This window comes from Dama dama, chromosome 13 (genome assembly GCF_033118175.1).
Source record: "Dama dama isolate Ldn47 chromosome 13, ASM3311817v1, whole genome shotgun sequence".
NCBI lineage: Eukaryota > Metazoa > Chordata > Mammalia > Artiodactyla > Cervidae > Dama > Dama dama.
In genome coordinates this window covers 1800602-1811788 of record NC_083693.1, presented here as the reverse complement: position 1 = coordinate 1811788, position 11187 = coordinate 1800602, and positions in this window count along the sequence as shown.

Below are 11187 nucleotides of genomic sequence, written 5' to 3'. Positions count from 1 at the left end.
AGCTCTCATCTCGAGTTGATTTGGGGTCCACGGAGCCCTTTCCTGTTGCTACAGTGACCTCAGGATCCCTCTAGACTTGAGACAGTGATCTTGGGTTTTCTCTGGAGTGCCATCAAGGAAATCAAGACTCCTTTCAAGTTTGATGTGGAACACGGAATTGTTCTGCACGCAGTGCAGGGGAATCGGGCCTCATCTCGCGGCAAGGGGGATATCTCATGGTTTTTCTCAAGTTTCGGCCGAAACCTGGGGTATATTCCCGAGTTACGACGGGGAGGGCCCTTCCAGACACGTGTTTGTTCAGCGAAGTCAGGACTCCTGCCTAGGTGCGAGGGACACCTCTGGATTCTCCTCGAGTCTTGGCATGGCAATTGGGACGTGTCTCCACGTGAGGCGGGAGACCCAGGGTCCCTTTCACCGTGCCACAGGGATGCTGGGACACCTATCCATTTTCAAGAGGAGTCAGGCATCGTCTCCTTCGGAAGTATTGATCTCCGCGGACCTCTCGAGTTTTCAAAGGATATGAGGCCTCCGGTTGCGTTGAGGTGGAGGACTAGGTCTTTCTCTGTGGTCTCCACAGTGGATTCAGACATCTCTTCATCTTGGGAGATCCAAGACGAGCCTGCATTCAATTCACTGCCGGGATATCCGGCCTTACTTCGAGTCAGAGCATCTCGGTGTCCATTCCACTTGAGGCCACAAACTCAGGGTCCCTCAAATATACCTGTAGCTGAGAGAAGCCTCCTCTTGAGGTGCTTGTGGAAAGTTGGTATTCCACTTGAGTTGAAGCCAGGGACTAAGCTCTCATCTCGAGTTGATTTGGGGTCCACGAAGCCCTTTCCTGTTGGTCCAGTGACCTCAGATTCCTCTAGACTTGAAACAGTGATCTTGGGTTTTCTCTGGAGTGCCATCAAGGAAATCAAGGCTCCTTTCAAGTTTGATGTGGAACACGGAATTGCTCTGCACGCAGTGCAGGGGAATCGGGCATCATCTCGCGGCAAGGGGGATGTCTCATGGTTTTTCTCAAGTTGCGGCTGAAACCTGGAGTATATTCTCGAGTTACGACGAGGAGGGCCCTTCCAGACACGTGTTTGTTCAGGGACGTCAGGACTCCTGCCTAGGTGCGAGGGACACCTCGGGATTCTCCTCGAGTCTTGGCATGGCAATTGGGATGCGTCTCCACGTGAGGCGGGAGACCCAGGGTCCCTTTCCACGTGCCACAGGGATCCTGGGACTCCTATCCATTTTCAAGAAGAGTCAGGCATCTTCTTCTTTGGAAGCACTGATCTCCGCGGACCTCTCGTGTTTTCAAAGGATGTGAGGCCTTCGGTCTCGATGAGGCGGAGAACGAGGTCTTTCTCTGTGGTCTCCACAGGGGATTCAGACAACCCTTCGTCTTGGGAGATGCAAGACGATCCTGCATTCAATTCACTGCAGGGATATCCGGCCTTACTTCGAGTCAGAGCATCTCGGTGTCCATTCCACTTGAGGGCACAAACTCAGGGTCCCTCTCACATACCTGTAGCTGAGAGAAGCCTCCTCTTGAGGTGCTTGTGGAAAGTTGGTATTCCTCTTGAGTCGAAGCCAGGGACTAAGCTCTCATCTCGAGTTGATTTGGGGTCCACGGAGCCCTTTCTTGTTGCTCCAGTGACCTCAGGATCCCTCTAGACTTGAGACAGTGATCTTGGGTTTTCTCTGGAGTGCCATCAAGGAAATCAAGGCTCCTTTCTTTTTTGACGTGTAATACGGAATTCCTCTGCACGCAGGGCAGGGGAATCGGGCCTCATCTCGCGGCGAGGGGGAAGTCTCATAGTTTTTCTCGAGTTGCGGCCGGAACTTGGGGTATATTCTCGAGTTACGACGGGGAGGGCCCTTCCAGACACGTGTTTGTTCAGCGACGTCAGGACTCCTGCCTAGGTGCGAGGGACACCTCGGGATTCTCCTCTAGTCTTGGCATGGCAATTGGGCCGCGTCTCCACGTGTTGCGGGAGACCCAGTGTCCCTTTCCACGTGCCACAGTAATCCTGGGACTCCTATCCATTTTCAAGAGGAGTCAGGCATCGTCTCCTTTGGAAGCATTGATCTCTGCAGACCTCTCGAGTTTTCAAAGGATGTGAGGCCTCCGGTCACGATGAGGCGGAGGACTAGGTCTTTCTCTGTGGTCTCCACAGGGGATTCAGACATCCCTCCTTCTTGGGAGATACAAGACGAGCCTGCATTCAATTCACTGCAGGGATATCCGGCCTTACTTCGAGTCAGAGCATCTCGGTGTCCATTGCACTTGAGGCCACAAATTCAGGGTTCCTCTCACATACCTGTAGCTGAGAGAAGCTTCCTCTTGAGTTGCTTGTGGAAAGTTGGTATTCCTCTTGAGTCTAAGCCAGGGACTAAGCTCTCATCTCGAGTTGATTTGGGGTCCTTGGAGCCCTTTCGTGTTGCTCCAGTGACCTCAGGATCCCTCTAGACTTGAGACACTGATCTTGGGTTTTCTCTGGAGTGCCATCAAGGAAATCAAGGCTCCTTTCATTTTTGATATGGAATACGGAATTGCTCTGCACGCAGGGCAGGGGAGTCGGGCCTCATCTCGCGGCGAGGGGGAAGTCTCATGGTTTTTCTCGAGTTGCGGCCGGCGCCTGGGGTATATTCCCGAGTTACTACGGGGAGGTGACTTCCAGACACGTGTTTGTTCAGCGACGTTAGGACTCCTGCCTAGGTGCGAGGGACACCTCGGGATTCTCCTCGAGTCTGGCATCACAATTGGGACGTGTCTCCACGTGAGGCGGGAGACCCAGGTTCCCTTTCCAAGTGCCACAGTGATCCTGGGACTCCTATCCATTTTTAATTAAAGTCAGGCATCGTCTCCTTTAGAAGCATTGATCTCTTCAGACCTCTCGAGTTTTCAAAGGATGTGAGGCCTCCGGTCGCGAGGAGGCGGAGGAGTAGGTCTTTCTCTGTGGTCTCCACAGGTGATTCAGACAACCCTTCGTCTTGGGAGATGCAAGACGAGCCTGCATTCAATTCACTGCAGGGATATCCGGCCTTACTTCGAGTCAGAGCATCTCGGTGTCCATTCCACTTGAGGCCACAAACTCAGGGTCCCTCTCACATACCTGTAGCTGAGAGAAGCCTCCTCTTGAGGTGCTTGTGGAAAGTTGGTATTCCTCTTGAGTGGAAGCCAGGGACTAAGCTCTCATCTCGAGTTGATTTGGGGTCCACGGAGCCCTTTCTTGTTGCTCCAGTGACCACAGGATCCCTCTAGACTTGCGACAGTGATCTTGGGTTTTCTCTGGAGTGCCATCAAGGAAATCAAGGCTCCTTTCTTTTTTGATGTGGAATACGGAATTCCTCTGCACGCAGGGCAGGGGAATCGGGCCTCATCTCGCGGCGAGGGGGAAGTCTCATGGTTTTTCTCAAGTTGCGGCCGGAACTTGGGGTATATTCTCGAGTTACGACGGGGAGGGCCCTTCCAGACACGTGTTTGTTCAGCGACGTCAGGACTCCTGCCTAGGTGCGAGGGACACCTCGGGATTCTCCTCGAGTCTTGACATGGCAATTGGGCCGCGTCTCCACGTGTGGCGGGAGACCCAGTGTCCCTTTCCACGTGCCACAGTAATCCTGGGACTCCTATCCATTTTCAAGAGGAGTCAGGCATCGTCTCCTTTGGAAGCATTGATCTCTGCAGACGTCTCGAGTTTTCAAAAGATGTGAGGCCTCCGGTCACGATGAGGCGGAGGACTAGGTCTTTCTCTGTGGTCTCCACAGGGGATTCAGACATCCCTTCGTCTTGGGAGATGCACGACGAGCCTGCATTCAATTCACTGCAGGGATATCCGGCCTTACTTCGAGTCAGAGCATCTCGGTGGCCATTCCATTTGAGGCCACAAACTCAGGGGCCCTCTCACATACCTGTAGCTGAGAGAAGCCTCCTCTTGAGGTGCTTGTGGAAGGTTGGTATTCCTCTTGAGTCGAAGCCAGGGACTAAGCTCTCATCTTGAGTTGATTTGGGGTCCTTGGAGCCCTTTCGTGTTGCTCCAGTGACCTCAGGATCCCTCTAGACTTGAGACACTGATCTTGGGTTTTCTCTGGAGTGCCATCAAGGAAATCAAGGCTCCTTTCATTTTTGATATGGAATACGGAATTGCTCTGCACGCAGGGCAGGGGAATCGGGCCTCATCTCGCGGCGAGGGGGAAGTCTCATGGTTTTTCTCGAGCTGCGGCCGGAACCTGGGGTATATTCTCGAGTTACGACGGGGAGGTCCCTTCCAGACATGTGTTTGTTCAGCGACGTCAGGACTCCTGCCTAGGTGCGAGGGACACCTCGGGATTCTCCTCGAGTCTGGCATGGCAATTGGGTCGTGTCTCCATGTGAGGCGGGAGACCCAGGTTCCCTTTCCAAGTGCCACAATGATCCTGGGACTCCTATCCATTTTTAAGAAGAGTCAGGCATCGTCTCCTTTAGAAGCATTGATCTCTTCAGACCTCTCCAGTTTTCAAAGGATGTGAGGCCTCCGGTCGCGATGAGGCGGAGGAGTAGGTCTTTCTCTGTGGTCTCCACAGGGGATTCAGACAACCCTTCGTCTTGGGAGATGCAAGACGAGCCTGCATTCAATTCACTGCAGGGATATTCGGTCTTACTTCGAGTCAGAGCATCTCGGTGTCCTTTCGACTTGAGGCCACAAACTCGGGGTCCCTCAAATATACCTGTAGCTGAGAGAAGCCTCCTCTTGAGGTGCTTGTGGAAAGTTGCTAATCCTCTTGAGTCTAAGCCAGGGACTAAGCTCTCATCTCGAGTTGATTTGGGGTCCACGGAGCCATTTCATGTTGCTCCAGTGACCTCAGGATCCCTCTAGACTTGAGACAGTGATCTTGGGTTTTCTCTGGAGTGCCATCAAGGAAATCAAGGCTCCTTTCACGTTTGATGTGGAAGACGGAATTGCTCTGCATGCAGTGCAGGGGAATCGGGCCTCAACTCGCGGCGAGGGGAAAATCTCATGGTTTTTCTCGAGTTGCGGCCGGAACCTGGGGTATATTCTCGAGTTACGACGGGGAGGGCCCTTCCAGACACGTGTTTGTTCAGCGACGTCAGGACTCCTGCTTAGGTGCGAGGGACACCTCGGGATTCTCCTCGAATCTTGGCATGGCAATTTGGACGCGTCTCCACGTGAGGCGGGAGACCCAGCGTCCCTTTCCACGTGCCACAGGAATCCTGGGACTCCTATCCATTTTCAAGAGGAGTCAGGCATCGTCTCCTTTGGAAGCATTGATCTCGGGGACCTCTCGAGTTTTCAAAGGATGTGAGGCCTCCGGTCGCGATGAGGCGGAGAACTCGGTCTTTCTCTGTGGTCTCCACAGGGGATTCACACATCCCTTCGTCTTGGGAGATGCAAGACGAGCCTGCATTCAATTCACTGCAGGAATATCCGGCGTTACTTCGAGTCAGAGCATCTCGGTGTCCATTCCACTTGAGGCCACAAACTCAGGGTCCCTCAAATATACCTGTAGCTGAGAGAAGCCTCCTCTTGAGGTGCTTGTGGAAAGTTGGTATTCCTCTTGAGTCAAAGCCAGGGACTAAGCTCTCATCTCGAGTTGATTTGGGGTCCACGGAGCCATTTCTGGTTGCTCCAGTGACCTCAGGATCCCTCTAGACTTGAGACAGTGATCTTGGGTTTTCTCTGGAGTGCCATCAAGGAAATCAAGGCTCCTTTCTTTTTTGATGTGGAATACGGAATTGCTCTGCACGCAGGGCAGGGGAATCGGGCCTCATCTCGCGGGGAGGGGGAAGTCTCATGGTTTTTCTCGAGTTGCGGCCGTAACCTGGGGTATATTCTCGAGTTACGACGGGGAGGTCCCTTCCAGACACGTGTTTGTTCAGCGACGTCAGTACTCCTGCCTAGGTGCGAGGGACACCTCGGGATTCTCCACGAGTCTTGGCATGGTAATTGGGACGCGTCTCCACGTGAGGCGGGAGACCCAGGGTCCCTTTCCAAGTGCTACAGTGATCCTGGGACTCCTATCCATTTTCAAGAAGAGTCAGGCATCGTCTCCTTTAGAAGCATTGATCTCTGCAGACCTCTCGAGTTTTCAAAGGATGTGAGGCCTCCGGTCGCGATGAGGCGGAGGAGTAGGTCTTTCTCTGTGGTCTCCACAGGGGATTCAGACATCCCTTCGTCTTGGGAGATGCAAGACGAGCCTGCATTCAATTCACTGCAGGGATATCCGGCCTTACTTCGAGTCAGAGCATCTCGGTGTCCATTCCACTTGAGGCCACAAACTCAGGGTCCCTCTCACATACCTGTAGCTGAGAGAAGCCGCCTCTTGAGTTGCTTGTGGAAAGTTGGTATTCCACTTGTGTCGAAGCCAGGGACTAAGCTCTCATCTCGAGTTGATTTGGGGTCCATGGAGCCCTTTCATGTTGCTCCAGTGACCTCAGGACTCCTCTAGACTTGAGACAGTGATCTTGCGTTTTCTCTGGAGTGCCATCAAGGAAATCAAGGCTACTTTCACGTTTGATGTGGAAAATGGAATTGCTCTGCATGCAGTGCAGGGGAATCGGGCCTCAACTCGCGGCGAGGGGGAAATATCATGGTTTTTCTCGAGTTGAGGCCCGAACCTGGGGTATATTCTCGAGTTACGACGGGGAGGGCCCTTCCAGACACGTGTTTGTTCAGCGACGTCAGGACTCCTGCCTAAGTGCGAGGGACACTTCGGGATTCTCCTCGATTCTTGGCATGGCAATTGGGACGCGTCTCCACGTGTGGCGGGAGACCCAGTGTCCCTTTCCACGTGCCACAGTAATCCTGGGACTCCTATCCATTTTCAAGAGGAGACAGGAATCTTCTCCTTCGGAAGCATTGATCTCCGCGGACCTCTCGAGTTTTCAAAGGATGTGAGGCCTCCGGTCACGATGAGGCGGAGGACTAGGTCTTTCTCTGTGGTCTCCACATGGGATTCAGACATCCCTTCGTCTTGGGAGATGCAAGACGAGCCTGCATTCAATTCACTGCAGGAATATCCGGCCTTACTTCGAGTCAGAGCATCTCGGTGTCCATTCCACTTGAGGCCACAAACTCAGGGTCCCTCTCACATACCTGTAGCTGAGAGAAGCCTCCTCTTGAGGTGCTTGTGGAAACTTGGTATTCCTCTTTAGTCGAAGCCAGGGACTAAGCTCTCATCTCGAGTTGATTTGGGGTCCACGGAGCCCTTTCGTGTTGCTCCAGTGACCTCAGGATCCCCCTAGACTTGAGACAGTGACCTTGGGTTTTCTCTGGAGTGCCATCAAGGAAATCAAGGCTCCTTTCACGTTTGACGTGGAACACGGAATTGCTCTGCAGGCAGTGCAGGGGAATCGGACCTCATCTCGCGGCGAGGGGGAAGTCTCATGGTTTATCTCGAGTTGCGGCCGGAACCTGGGGTATATTCTCGAGTTACGACGGGGAGGGCCCTTCCTTACACGTGTTTGTTCAGCGACGTCAGGACTCCTGCATAGGTGCGAGGGACACCTCGGGATTCTCCTCGAGTCTTGGCATGGCAATTGGGACGCGTCTCCACGTGAGGCGGGAGACCCAGGGTCCCTTTCCACGTGCCACAGGGATCCTGGGACTCCTATCCATTTTCAAGAGGAGTCAGGCATCGTCTCCTTTGGAAGCATTGATCTCCGCGGACCTCTCGAGTTTTCAAAGGATGTGAGGCCTCCGGTCGCGATGAGGCGGAGGACTAGGTCTTTCTCTGTGGACTCCACAGGGAATTCAGACATCCCTTCGTCTTGGGAGATGCAAGATGAGCCTGCATTCAATTCACTCCAGGGATATCTGGTCTTACTTCGAGTCACAGCATCTCGGTGTCCATTCCACTTGAGGCCACAAACTCAGGGTCCCTCTCACATAACTGTAGCTGAGAGAAGCCTCCTCTTGAGGTGTTTGTGGAAAGTTGGTATTCCTCTTGAGTCGAAGCCAGGGACTAAGCTCTCATCTCGAGTTGATTTGGGGTCCACGGAGCCCTTTCCTGTTGCTCCAGTGACCTCAGGATCCCTCTAGACTTGAGACACTGATCTTGGGTTTTCTCTGGAGTGCCAGCAAGGAAATCAAGGCTCCTTTCACATTTGATGTGGAACACGGAATTGCTGTGCACGCAGTGCAGGGGAATCGGGCCTCATCTCGCGGCGAGGGGGAAGTCTCATGGTTTTTCTCTAGTTGCGGCCGGAACCTGGGGTATATTCTCGAGTTACGACGGGGAGGGCCCTTCCAGACACGTGTTTGTTCAGCGACGTCAGGACTCCTGCCTAGGTGCGAGGGACACCTCGGGATTCTCCTCGAGCCTTGGCATGGCAATTGGGACGCGTCTCCACGTGAGGCGGGAGACCCAGGGTCCCTTTCCACGTGCCACAGGGATCCTGGGACTCCTATCCATTTTCAAGAGGAGTCAGGCATCGTCTCCTTTGGAAGCCTTGATCTCCGTGGACGTCTCGAGTTTTCAAAGGATGTGAGGCCTCCAGTCGTGAAGAGGTGGAGAACTAGGTCTTCTCTGTGGTCTCCCCAGGGGATTCAGACATCCCTTCATCTTGGGAGATGGAATACGAGCCTGCATTCAATTCACTGCAGGGATATCCGGCCTTACTTCGAGTCAGAGCATCTCGGTGTCCATTCCACTTGAGGCCACAAACTCAGGGTCCCTCTCACATACCTGTAGCTGAGAGAAGCCTCCTCTTGAGGTGCTTGTGGAAAGTTGGTATTCCTCTTGAGTCGAAGCCAGGGACTAAGCTCTCATCTCGAGTTGATTTGGGGTCCACGGAGCCCTTTCCTGTTGCTACAGTGACCTCAGGATCCCTCTAGACTTGAGACAGTGATCTTGGGTTTTCTCTGGAGTGCCATCAAGGAAATCAAGACTCCTTTCAAGTTTGATGTGGAACACGGAATTGTTCTGCACGCAGTGCAGGGGAATCGGGCCTCATCTCGCGGCAAGGGGGATGTCTCATGGTTTTTCTCAAGTTTCGGCCGAAACCTGGGGTATATTCCCGAGTTACGACGGGGAGGGCCCTTCCAGACACGTGTTTGTTCAGCGAAGTCAGGACTCCTGCCTAGGTGCGAGGGACACCTCTGGATTCTCCTCGAGTCTTGGCATGGCAATTGGGACGTGTCTCCACGTGAGGCGGGAGACCCAGGGTCCCTTTCCCCGTGCCACAGGGATGCTGGGACACCTATCCATTTTCAAGAGGAGTCAGGCATCGTCTCCTTCGGAAGTATTCATCTCCGCGGACCTCTCGAGTTTTCAAAGGATATGAGGCCTCCGGTTGCGTTGAGGTGGAGGACTAGGTCTTTCTCTGTGGTCTCCACAGGGGATTCAGACATCCCTTCGTCTTGGAAGATGAAATACGAGCCAACATTCAATTCACTGCAGGGATATCCGGCCTTACTTCGAGTCAGAGCATCTCGGTGCCCATTCCACTTGAGGCCAGAAACTCAGGGGCCCTCTCACAACCTGTAGCTGAGAGAAGCCTCCTCTTGAGGTGCTTCTGGAAAGTTGGTATTCCTCTTGAGTCGAAGCAAGGGTCTAAGCTCTCATCTCGAGTTGATTTGGGGTCCACGGAGCCCTTTCGTGTTGCTACAGTGACCTCAGGATCCCTCTAGACTTGAGACAGTGATCTTGGGTTTTCTCTGGTGTGCCATCAAGGAAATCAAGGCTCCTTTCAAGTTTGATGTGGAACACGGAATTGCTCTGCACGCAGTGCAGGGGAATCGGGCCTCATCTCGCTGCGAGGGGGAAGTCTCATGGTGTTTCTCGAGTTGCGGCCGGAACCTGTGGTATATTATCGAGTTACGACGGGGAGGGCCCTTCCAGACACGTGTTTGTTCAGCGACGTCAGGACTCCTGCCTAGGTGCGAGGGACACCTCGGGATTCTCCTCGAGTCTTGGCATGGCAATGGGGACGCGTCTCCACGTGAGGCGGGAGACCCAGGGTCCCTTTCCAGGTGCCACAGGGATCCTGGGACTCCTATCCATTTTCAAGAGGAGTCAGGCATCGTCTCCTTTGGAAGCATTGATCTCCGCGGACCTCTCGAGTTTTCAAAGGATTTGAGGCCTCCGCTCGCGATGAGGCGGAGAATTAGGTCTTTCTCTGTGGTCTCCACAGGGGATTCATACATCCCTTAGTCTTGAGAGATGCAAGACGAGCCTGCATTCCATTCACTGCAGGGATATCCGGCCTTACTTCGAGTCAGAGCATCTCAGTGTCCATTCCACTTGAGGCCAAAAACTCGGGGTCCCTCTCACATACCTGTAGCTGAGAGAAGCCTCCTCTTGAGGTGCTTGTGGAAAGTGGGTATTCTTCTTGAGTCGAAGCCAGGGACTAAGCTCTCATCTCGAGTTGATTTGGGGTCCTGGAGCCCTTTCGTGTTGCTACAGTGACCTCAGGATCCCTCTAGACTTGAGACAGTGATCTTGGGTTTTCTCTGGAATGCCATCATGGAAATCAAGACTCCTTTCACGTTTGATGTGGAACACAGAATTGCTCTGCACGCAGTGCAGGGGAATGGGGCCTCATCTCGCGGCGAGGAGTAAGTCTCATGGTTTTTCTCGAGTTGCGGCCGGAACCAGGGGTATATTCTCGAGTTATGACTGGGAGGGCCCTTCCAGACACGTGTTTGTTCAGCGACGTCAGTACTCCTGCCTAGGTGCGAGGGACACCTCGGGATTCTCCACGAGTCTTGGCATGGTAATTGGGACGCGTCTCCACGTGATGCGGGAGACCCAGGGTCCCTTTCCACGTGCCCCAGGGATCCTGGGACTCCTATCCATTTTCAAGAGGAGGCAGGCAACGTCTCCTTTGGAAGCATTGATCTCCGTGCACCTCTCCAATTTTCAAAGGATGTGAGGCCTCCGTTCGCGTTGAGGCGGAGAACTAGGTCTTTCTCTGTGGTCTCCACAGGGGATTCAGACATCCCTTCGTCTTGGGAGATGCAAGACGAGCCTGCATTCAATTCACTGCATTGATATCGGGCCTTATTTCCAGTCAGAGCACCTCGGTGTCCATTCCACTTGAGGCCACAATCTGAGGGTCCCTCTCACATAACGGTAGCTGAGAGAAGCCTCCTCTTGCGGTGCTTGTGGAAAGTTGGTATTCCTCTTGAGTTGAAGCCAGGGACTAAGCTTTCATCTCGAGTTGATTTGGGGTCCTCGGAGCCATTTCGTGTTGCT